Source organism: Oryctolagus cuniculus, chromosome 6 (assembly GCF_964237555.1).
Source record: "Oryctolagus cuniculus chromosome 6, mOryCun1.1, whole genome shotgun sequence".
Classification (NCBI taxonomy): domain Eukaryota; kingdom Metazoa; phylum Chordata; class Mammalia; order Lagomorpha; family Leporidae; genus Oryctolagus; species Oryctolagus cuniculus.
In genome coordinates, this window is record NC_091437.1 from 147,385,593 (window position 1) to 147,397,037 (window position 11,445).

The following is an 11,445-nucleotide window of genomic DNA, read 5'->3' on the forward strand; positions in this document are numbered from 1 at the left end:
TGGCAGAACCTGACCCAGAAAAGCCCAGATCTCCAGATTTATGAGCCATTGTAAGAGTGTAGACTAGGGCATTATTTTTTAAAACAGCATGTGGAACTCTAATGTCACATATTGTACACAGAAATGTATGTCCAGAAATTCTTCCATATTCTTGTCTCCCTGTGGGTTGAGTCATGATTATACCCCAAAGTTGAGCTGACTTAGTGAGTGGCTATTGAAATAGGGCTCAGTGAGTGGTGTCATAGGAGCACTGAGTTTGCTAAGATTATAAGTAATCTCAGTTGTATAGCATAGCAAGGATTCTTAAGTGAGTGTTAGAAGTGATCACCTGATGTGTTGAAAGAGATCAACATTGAGAGTTAGAAGACCTCATTTTAGGTTTAAGTCTCATGGACTGCATCTATGCCCTTAGCCCTCACCTCAGTTTTCTGTGCCACAGTTCTCTCTGTCAGTCTTCATTTTGGAAATGAAATAATCCCACACAGTAACTGCATTTTCCTCTAGGCTGTGTTAACTAGAAAATTCATTAGTTCACTTAAGAAAAGAATCTTTCTCTTATAATCACCTAAAATATGTGCACATACACCAAAAATGAAAGATTATTTATCTGCCTCAGGCAGGTACTATTACAATGCAAATCTTGGGTATGAATGTACTAATATTTTTATTAATAGGGACACACTGGCAGTTCTTATATGTGCTAAAAAATTAACAATAACAATAATAGTGTTAAGCTACAAAGTAGTGTGTGTTCTAGGTGCTTATTTCAATTGCAAGCATTATCTCATTTCTTTCACAATAAAACAACAAATTTATAGTTCAGGAAAACAGGGCTCAGAGAATCACATGGCTTGATGAAAATCAGAGTGGTGACATGCTATTTCTTGACTATCAGCCTCATACTTAAAATATGGTTCCAGTGAAACTAAGAGCAGTCTCCATCAGCATCACTCAAGAGCTTGTTAGAAATATACGTCATTAACATGATTGCAACCTTATCCATCGCCTAAAGAGTGATGATGCAGGTATGCTGGTCGGTGATACAGGACAGCAGCACTAGCAAATCAAACTTCCACATTTGGAAGCAGTTGAGATTGAATGCAGCCCAGAGACTCAGATTACTGATAAGAAATGTTCTCAACAGCAAGTACAGTTGAAAGCAGAATGTAACAAGGGGTATGTCAAGGTAAAGGAAGTAGGGGTCAATCCCACCAGCATTGACTCAGTCATCATTGGGAAGAATGAAAGGATGCAGCTGCCAGGTTATCCACATGGTAAATGAGGACAAGGCAAACAGCTCATAAACACAGAGGAAAGAGAGATCAAGCAACAGAGATTCCATTGAAAGGCATGCTGCCCAGAAAGCTGAGCCTGGGACAGGACTTAGACCTGGGGAGCAGTCCTAGCCAAAGCTCTGTGTTCCAAAAGAGTGGACAAGATGCATCTACCAATAAGGAATCACTTGGTCCCAAGAATCAAAGCTGTAAGATTTCGATGCAGGATGCCAAAATACAGGTTTATAAAGATGAACAAGTAGTAGTGATTTAGGATAAATACCCTAAGGCTCATCACCACTGACTAGTCTTACCATGGGATACATGACTAGGGAACACCTTGAATTATTCAAACATTCATGCACCTGGAGGGAAAGGTATTGCAGATTTTGCTGGGTCCAGCAAACTCTGCTTCAAACTGGGCTCCAATGCCATTCCCAGTGACCTTTTGAGATGGGGCATCTGAGCTCTTGAAGATGCTTCTTTGTTGTTATGAGTGCCTGCAGCTGCTGCTTCCCAGTCCCAAGCTGAAACAGCATCTCAGGAAGCACTGGACGAAGTTATTCTGTAGAACCTGAAAGTGTGTCGCAAGTATGGCCAACTGTGTGCAGTGAACTAATGGCACCTGTTCTGGGCTGTTTGTGAGCTTCTATTCGTTTTCATTTCTTGGTTTAAAGAGCTCAAGGAACTCAACAACCACAAAATCAACCATCAAGTTAAGAAATGAGCAAAGGACATGAACAGGCATTTTTCAAAAGATGAAATTCAAGTGGCCAACAGACATATGAAAAAATGTTCAGTATCACTGGCCACCAGGGAAATGAAAATAAAAACCACAATGAGGGGCTGGTGCCGTGGCATAGTAGGTTAATACTCTGCCTGTGGCACCAGTATCCAGTATGGGTGCCGGTTCTAGTCCCGGCTGCCCCTTTTGCAATCCAGCCCTCTGCTGTGACCTGGGAAAGCAGTAGAAGATGGCCCAAGTGCTTGGGCCCCTGAACCCACATGGGAGACCGGGAAGAAGCACCAGGCTCCTGGCTTCAGATGGGCGCAGCTCCGGCAGTTGTGGCCACCTAAGGAGTAAACCAACAGAAGGAAGACCTTTCTCTGTCTCTCCCTCTCGCTGTCTGTAATTCTACCTCTCAAATAAATAAATAAAATCTTTAAAAAAAACATAATGAGGTTTTACCTTAATCCAGTTAGAATGCCTATCAGCTGGGGTGGCATTGTGACAAAGTGGGTAAAGCCACCACCATATGGGCACCAGTTCGAGAACCAGTAGCACCATTTCAGATCCAGCTCTCTTCTATGGCTTGAGAAAGTATTAAAAAGTGGTCCAAGTACTTAAGCCCCTCCGCATGTGTGGGAGACCCAGAAGAAGCTCCTGGCTCCTGGCTTTGGATTGGCTCAGCTATGGCCATTGCAGTCCTTTGGGGGAGGGAACCAATGCATGGAAGATCTCTCTGTGTGTGTGTGTGTGTGTGTGTGTGTGTGTCTTCCTCTGCTTCTGCATGTGCCTCTGCCTCTCTATTGCTCTGCCTTTCAAATAAATAAAAAGCTCTTAAAAAAAAAAAGAATGGCTATCAGCCAAAAATCAAAAAACAATAATGGTGAAGATATAATGGAAAAGGTACACTAATGCAGTGTTGATAACTTGTAAACTAGTACAACCACTATGGAAGAAAGTATGGAGATTCCTCAGAGATCTGAAAATAGATCTACCATATGACCCAGCCATCCCACTCTCGGGAATTTATCCAAAGGAAATTAAATCAGCATATGATGGGGCCAGTCCTGTGGCGCAGTGGGTTAAAGTCCTGGCCTGGGATGCCAGCAACCCATGTGGGCTCCAGTTCTAATCCCGGCTGCTCCTCTTCCAATCCAGCTCTCTGCTATGGCCTGGGAAAGCAGTAGAAGATGGCCCAAGTGCTTGGGCCCCTGCACCCTTGTGGGAGACCAGGAAGAAGTTCCCGGCTCCTGGCTTCGGATTGGCACAGCTCCAGCCATTGCGGCAATCTGAGGAGTGAACTAGTGGATGGAAGACCTCTCTCTCTCTGCCTCCGCCTCTGCCTCTCCTTATCTCTCTGTGTAACTCAGACTTTCAAAATAATAAATTAATAAAGGAATCTTTAAAAAATAAATCATCATATGAGTCATCTGTACCCCCATATTTATTGCAGCTCAATTCATAATAGCTGAGAAATGGAATCAACCCAGATGTCCATTAACTGAGACTGGATAAAGAAAATGTGATATATATATACTCATTATGGAATACAACTCAGCCATAAAGAATGAAATTCTTTCTTTTGCAACAAAATGGTTGCAACTGGAAACCATTAAGCTTAGTGAAATAAACCAGTCCCAAGAAGACAAATATCATGTTTTCCTTGATTTGTAGTGATTAATAGAGTACCAAAATGCATATTTGCAGTGAAATTGACATTTTGAGATTTGATTATTTACAGCGTTGTCTATACTCTTGAGGAACATTGGTTTTTCTGCGTCCAACTTGTTGAACTCTGTATTTATTGAAGGGTCAAGCTTGTGATTATAAAATAAACTAACTGCATGTCATTGTGAAAATGAAAAGGGAAAAAAGGAAAGAGAGAAAGAAGGGAGGAAGGAAGGAAGGAAGGAAGGAAGGAAGGAAGGAAGGAAGGAAGGAAGGAAGGAAGGAGAAAGAAAGGAAGGAAAAAGAAAGGAAGGAGAAAGAAAGAAAGAAAGAAGGAAAGAAAGAAAGAAAGCGAGAGAGAAAGAAAGAGAGAGAGAAACAGGGAGAATGGGAGTAAAGAAGGGAGAGAGAATAGGGTGGAAAGTACAATAATGCTCTTAAGTCTGTAAATATGAAATACCCAAAATTTGTTCACCTTATAAAATTTTAAAAACTTAAAAAAAAGAAATGCACATTATTGGCTTCTCCAACCAGGATCCCTAGAATTGTGACCCAAATTCCGTGTTTTAATGTGTCCTTTAGTGACTCGTAGGAATTCATTATTTAGGAATTTTTTGAGAAAAGCTGTGCCACTGTGATTGTGGCATGAAGATCACCCCTTGTTAAATGCTGTACAGAATATTCCTGAATAAAAACGTAACACTGTAAGAGAATGCTGAGGAACAAAATGTGCTGAATTGAGGAAAACTGTGATTTTGAGAAATGGGATGAGGATACAAGGGGTCCAGAAAATGGCTAGATGCAACTCATTTTCCACAAGATGTATTTATTTGTTTGAAAGACAGTGCTACAGAAAGAGATGGTGGGGCGGGGGGAGAGATATAAATGGTTTACTCTTCAAATGGCTGCAATGACTGAGGCAGGGCCAGATTGAAGACAGGAGTCAAGATCCAGGAGCTTGATCTTGGTCTCCCATGTGAGTCTGGGAACCCAGTACTTTGGCCATCTTCTGCTGCCCTCCCAGGCTTGTAAGCAAGGAGCTAAATCAGAAGCACTGCAGCCATGACTCCAGCCAGCTCTCATATTGGGATACCAGCATCACAGGCAGCCCTTAACCCTCTGAGCCACCAAGCTGGCTCCCACAACCTATTATTTTTGGATTGATTTTAAACTTTTGATTTTGAAAGATGTATGTATTTTTGTAGGAAGTTGCAAAAAGAAGACAAGTTCCATGTATGCTCACCCAGCTTTCTCCACGGTTACATCTTTACATAACTAAGGTGAAATTATAAAATCAGGAAATTGGCACTAGTACAATATGCACAAGTAGTTCTGTGTCACATTTATCACATTTGTATATACACTTAACCATCACTACAATTAGATACTGAACTATTCCCATCCCTGCAAAGATCTCAAGTTACTCTGAGAATTATAAGCATTCCCATTCCCCCAACAGAAAGCATCTCTAACTCCTGGTAACCACTACTCTTTCATCTCTATAAATTTGTAATTTAAAGTATGCTATATAAATGGAATCATATGGTATATGAACTTTTAATAATTAACTTTTTTCTATTCAGAAATTCTCTTGATATTTCTTCCAAGTTGTGTATATTCTTTGTTTATTCATTTTTATTACCGAGAGGTATTCCAGGCTATGGAAGTGCCACACTGTATATTGTCATCTGCACATGTTCTCCCACATCTCTTTTTCGTATAAGAACACTAGTTTTAGGAGAGCAAAAGCCCCATCTGCTTTAGAATAGCTTCATCTTGATTATATCTTCAAAGATCCTATTCTAAATAAGGTACGCATTCTGAGTTCCTGAGGTCTACAATTTCAGCACTTCAATATTTCTTTTTGGAGTTCATGAATCAATCCACAAAGACCTGTGATTCTAAAATTATTTATGCATATATGAAAAATGTGTGCCTTGGGTTTGGATCACTTAGAAATATTGGCAGCTCTACTTCAAAGTGTTTTGTAAACCTCTGTAGAATTACAAAGTTCCTGGGGAATTGTAGAATGCTATGATTTTGAGATGAAATTGATTAGAAATTATGTTTAGTTTCTAAGCTTTGTGATCCATATATTCTTTTAATTCTTCTTATTATTTAAATATAAAAACATACTTTATGACATTACAATGGGCCCATCTTATACTGTGCAAACATAATTTGAAGCTTTGAAGAACAATCTTTTGGTAACAAACTTTTGCATCTGTTTTGTGAGAGAGAACTTATCAATACTAAAAGGTTTCTTGGCAACTGAGCTATTTTTACCTACGGAGAACTGAAGAGTGGCTGAAGGGTATTTAAAACAGAGTTCCAACTGTTTGGAATTAGGAGTCCATGTCCTTTTTTAATGTCTTCCTTGACACCTGCCTCGTACTGGATCAGCTCTGAGTCCTGCTTTCCATTAAGCAGTCACCGCATGGCTTCTCTGCAGGCCTGTGGAAGCTGTCAGCAGCTCCTGCCACTCAGTCTGTGAGATGCTCAACAAGTGCTTGTCGAATGAGATGGTATTGTGAAGAGGCAGCAGAGACTCCCACCTTGGAGACTCTCTGCAGTTTACTTCCATTATTTTCCACAAACAAATCCTTAACAGCAACATACCATAGTGGCATGGTAGCATGCATCTGTAATAAACCCTGGCTCAGTTAACAACTTTGGTGGTGGTACTGCAGTAGTTATCTTAGTCTCTTTAGTGTTCAGTTTCTTAGTTGGCAAAATTATAAAATAATACCCACCCAGCTAGATTTGTGGAAATCCCTTGCTTACAAGACTTGCAGTGTAGGTCAGATTTGGGGAATAAGAGTAGAGGAATTCTCCCTTTGATCTTGCTTTTTTTTTTTCTTTCTTCCCTTCCCTTTCACACCATCACCCAGGAACCACTGATTGTTTTTATAAAGATGTAAGCACCTTGTTCTATTTCTATTTCTCAAAACCATGAAATATCCCAGTGATCTGAATTTCTACCCTCAAGAGGGTGGCACATAATTAAGAAAGATGGATGGAATTTTCTCATACTTCATCATTATTGCCATCATTACGTCATTATGTTCCAACATTATATCGTTACCTAAAAACATGACATCTTCGTAACTGTCACATGGTCATCACTCTAATCAACAATAATTATAGCTTCAATTTGTTAAACATTTTCCATGATCCGGGCACTGTGCTAAAAAATGGTATGGGTTGGAGAACTCGTTTAAGCATTACCATAAACCTTGGATTTATGTACTCTTCTTTCCTGTCAAAGTAGAAGCAAAAATGCAATATTCATGTTGTAGCTAAACCTAAACCATAGAAGTCCATTACAGAAATGAAATTACTGACTCTCAATCCTTATTCTACACTATAATAGTTGTGTCACTGGGGACACGTTATTTCATTGCTGTATTTTATTATTCTCAATGACTATGATAAGATTACATCTTCATAGGAATATTGCAGAGATTAAATGACTTAAAGGAATATAGCACTAGGAATACATTTCATAGAATAAAGATTCCACAAATGTTTGCTGTCTATTCTCCATCTTTTAGATTAGGAAACACATTCAGTGGAGTTAATTGACAAGATTGAGGTTATACAATTTTTAATCAGTGAAGCTGAGATTTAAGCATGAGTAATTTGATCCTACAGCTGCATTCAAAACCTCTACACTACACACGTAAGTAGAATTTAATCACTAAACCCGTCAGCCATCAGAAAGCTGGCACAGTGCCATCTAAATCTAAGAGCTGGAGAGTGACACAAATGGTAGGGTCTCACAGGACATCCCTATGGGCTGGCGTGAAAGTGAAATACAACTCTGTTTGGAGATTTCCATGACACTCTCCAAACAGGGTGGAGACACACTGATTTAAAACCCTTCAAATCCTGGGGATTGAATTGCAAAGAAGGTCAAGAGCAGGGATATATGAATCTCTGGTTTGCCTTTTGAAACCTGGGCTCAGATGAAGTTTTAAAGGACAGAAAAAAATTCTACTTCGCCTTCTCTGTCCTCTTGGGTTTGCTAGACTGGACCTGAGGACAGCCTGTTCTGAGTGCGGGTTGAGAGTGGACACTCGGGATGATATCATTTGCTAAACTGAATGTGGAATCCCATTTCTCTGTTGGATCCAGTCAGTGGTTGAACTGCACAGCCTGGGAACTAACTTGAAAAGCTATATTCAGCAATGAATGGCATACTCCAACTTAGGTACTCATCTCTCAGCTATCTCTCTGCTACATGAGCCACAGCTGTGGCTGAGTTTTGACCCTGTGGTTTGATGAAAAATAAAAGCACTGGCTCAATATTTTGTAAGAATAAGCACACTTTTTTTGTTATTTTTTATTATGTGCATAGGCTTGAGCCAAGGATTTCTGGGCTTCAAGAGTGTTTCTTGTTTTTTTCTGCTGTTTTTTTTTTTTCTCTCTCAAACCTGGCACCCTGAGTATTGCATGATAGAGGTGATTCAGAAGCAATCTCCAAGACTTCTACTTGGGGGGTCTAACTGGACCTAAATGAAAACCATCATGGCAAGCCCTGGGGAAACTTGGAAGTATGAGAACAAGCTTTGCAGTGGGGGCAGGTTGCCAGGAAACCTTCTTTTTGTTATAAGGAAATCAAGGTACTCAATTAGGTATCCCAGAATGCTGTGTTCTCAAAACCTCCAGAAAGGCATAGACCTTAAATATGACTTCAAGATTTCACTCTTATATGAGAATATATTTTTATTCCAGAAATAAGGACAGTTATTTAATTATCTTTGATAAATACCCATCACCTAAGTGCTGAGCTCTGAATAAGTCAAAACCATGTCTGTTGAGTGAGGAAGCATTTTCTCTCCCTCAAATCCTGCCTCAGTCACTTTCACTGGCTCTCTTTTCACAACTCCTAGGCTAAGACTTGCCCATGTGGCAATTTATTCAGAGACCTGACTTGGATTGATTTTTTTACACTGTCCTAGAGGTCTGCTCCTGAAAGGCAACTCAGATTCAAGTTTTACAAACCATGCCTCAGACCTGTAAAATATGCTGGCACAAATAAGAGTTGATTTAAAGAGACTTTCAGGTATGAAGAACAGATTTTATAGGTTACCTTATTCATTTGATCCTTTATTCCCCAAATGCTCTACATAATTGATAGGAGCCCATGATTACAAAATATCCTTTGCAAGTCTTTTTTTTCTCACGTAGGCTTCCCAGCGTTGTGTGTGTATGTTTTCCTCAGATGTGGATGTTAGACTTAATTATGTCCAATGTTTCTTTTGGCATTGAAAATGTGGGTTTTTTTTTTTTTTTTTTTTTTTTGGCTAGGCAGAGTTAGATAGTGAGAGACAGAGAGAGACAGAGAGATAGTTGTAGACAGTGAAAGAGAGACAGAGAGGAAGGTCTTCCTTCCATTGGTTCACTCCCCTAATGGCCACTACGGCAGGCGCTACGATGATCCAAAGCCAGGAGCCGGTACTTCCTCCCGGTCTCCCATGCGGGTGCAGGGACCCAAACACTTGGGCCATCCTCCGCTGCCCTCTGGGCCACAACAGAGAGCTGGACTGAAAGAGGAGCAACTGGGACTAGTACCTGGCACCCCAACTGGGACTAGAACCCGGGGTGCCAGCACCGCAGTCGGAGGATTAGCCAAGTAAGCCACAGTACCAGCCTGAAACTGTGTTCTTATACTTGATATTTTAGGACTTCTGTTCTACAAAAGCGCTTCCTTAACCTCATGGAAGACATATTAAAATTAAAAAACCTAGCATGCAAAGCAAAGCTTTTGCAATTCTCCCTCATTCCCAAGTAATCATCAATTTCATAGGATACTTTTAATTTCTAAACTATCAGTATTATTATTCATAAAAATATGAGAAAAAGAGGCACAATGGTAATGTGTAAGATCAAGAAAGAAGGCTATTTGGAGTTTTATCACAAAATCTTGCTCATTAACAGCAAAAAGCAATATGTGGATTGAAGGTACTCCCCCACACCCACCCTGCATCTTCTCTTACCTGCTCTCAGTTCTCTCCTTTCAATTGTCACCTTCCTTCTGCTTCTATCCCCTTCTCCTTCTAGCCACTCCTTTCTTTCCTACACTTTGATGTCAATTGTAAATAGTACTAATGTCATGTACTTGATACTATGCCTGAATAAATTTATGTGATAGCTAATGATTTATTGTCTAGCATCTCCAAATTCACCCATTTGTTTTATTTTGTGAAAGTGGATCTGGGCCCCTTCATGTTTTTCCTGTGTAGCTGCTGTGAATAAGTTTTGTGGGTAGAGGTCATTTAAGTTTTGTGGATAATAGGGCCATTTCCAGAAGAGGGTATCCTCATGGTTTAACTTCTGCACCTTGGCTGGGACAATAGACATATGCACTTACACAAATGACAAAATTTCATGCAGTTAAATATGCACAGAAACACACATAAAAGTATAAGTAAAATTGAGGAAATCTGAATAAAATTAGTGGATTTAATGTCAGTTTCTTATTTGTGATATTGAGCTATAGTTTTCTAAATTTTTACCAATGGAGGATAAGGAAAACTTTTTAAAAGGTATAATATCTTTCTGCATTTTCCTTACAACAGCAGGAACATTTACATTTATATTAAAATGAAAAATTTAGCTTGTAAAAAATATTGAATTCAAAAAGAAATATTCTGTGGGTGACTGGTTTAAGTCATTCTGTTCTTATTTCTATTCACTCTGGAATTGATTCCTCTTTAGAAAAAGAATTTATTTCACTAGTGTTGTGGCATAGTGTATTAAGCCACCATCTATGACACCATCATTCCATATGGACACCAATTCGTGTCTTGGCTACTCCACTTCTAATCCAGTTCCCTGTTAATGGTTTGGAAAAAGCAACAGAAGATGGTCCAAGTGTTTGGCCCCCGCTACCCATGTGGAGGACCAGGAAGAGACTCTTGGCTCCAATCTGGCCCAGCCATGGCTGTTGCAGCCTTCTGGAGAGTGAGCCAGAGGATGGAAGATTCTCTCTCTCTCTCTCTCTCTCTCTCTCTCCCTCTGTAACTCTTTCAAAATTTTTTTGAAATGTTCTATTTAAAAAGAAAAATGATTTATCTTCTTTGGGGAAAGGAATCTCTTGACTTCTCTTCTGGACTAAGAGAGATGGGAACTGACTAACCTTTGATGCTCCGCAAAGAATTTTCCCACCCTCCAATGCATGAATATGTACAAACTAGATTGTTGCACTGTTGAGTTATCCTTGTTTGTTTCTGCCTAGCTTGGTAAAAAGGACTCTTGAAATTGTATTCAAGAAACTTGTATTCATATGTAGGCCAAGGCACAAACTTACCTGGCATCCTTATTCAAATAAAAAACACTCAGGATCCTTTTATAAACTTATGAAATTCAAGCAGATATGAGGACAAAAATGACAATATTGGTACAATCTTTCTCAGCTCTCCCATGTCTAAAATGTTATGACTCTGGACTTCCCTACTTGGAGATGTTCTTGATGGGAACAAATAACCCTCCACATTTTGGCTTTGAGGAAAATAGCAGGCATCACGCTTTATTTTAGAGTCATGGAGCAGCATATTTTTATAGACCAGAGCTGGGGACATTCTCTCACCCCAAATTTCCATTAAATTATAATGAACAGTTTTTGGTAAAGAACCTCCAAAAGGCCCAGAGCTTTATTCCCAAGAATTGTTACAAAATATCATATTTTATTACAGAATAGGGAGTACTGGGCTCATGGAAAGATTAAAAATTGGTATCATAATATAACCCTCCAAGAAAAGTAGAGAAAAT

The 11,445-nt window shown here is 39.6% G+C and overlaps 1 pseudogene; it reads left to right on the top strand.

Annotated features, from left to right (window-relative positions):
- The first annotated feature begins 1,016 nt into the window (after positions 1–1,016).
- On the top strand, positions 1,017–1,852 carry LOC100349137 (aprataxin-like; annotated as a pseudogene).
- Positions 1,853–11,445: the final 9,593 nt, after the last annotated feature.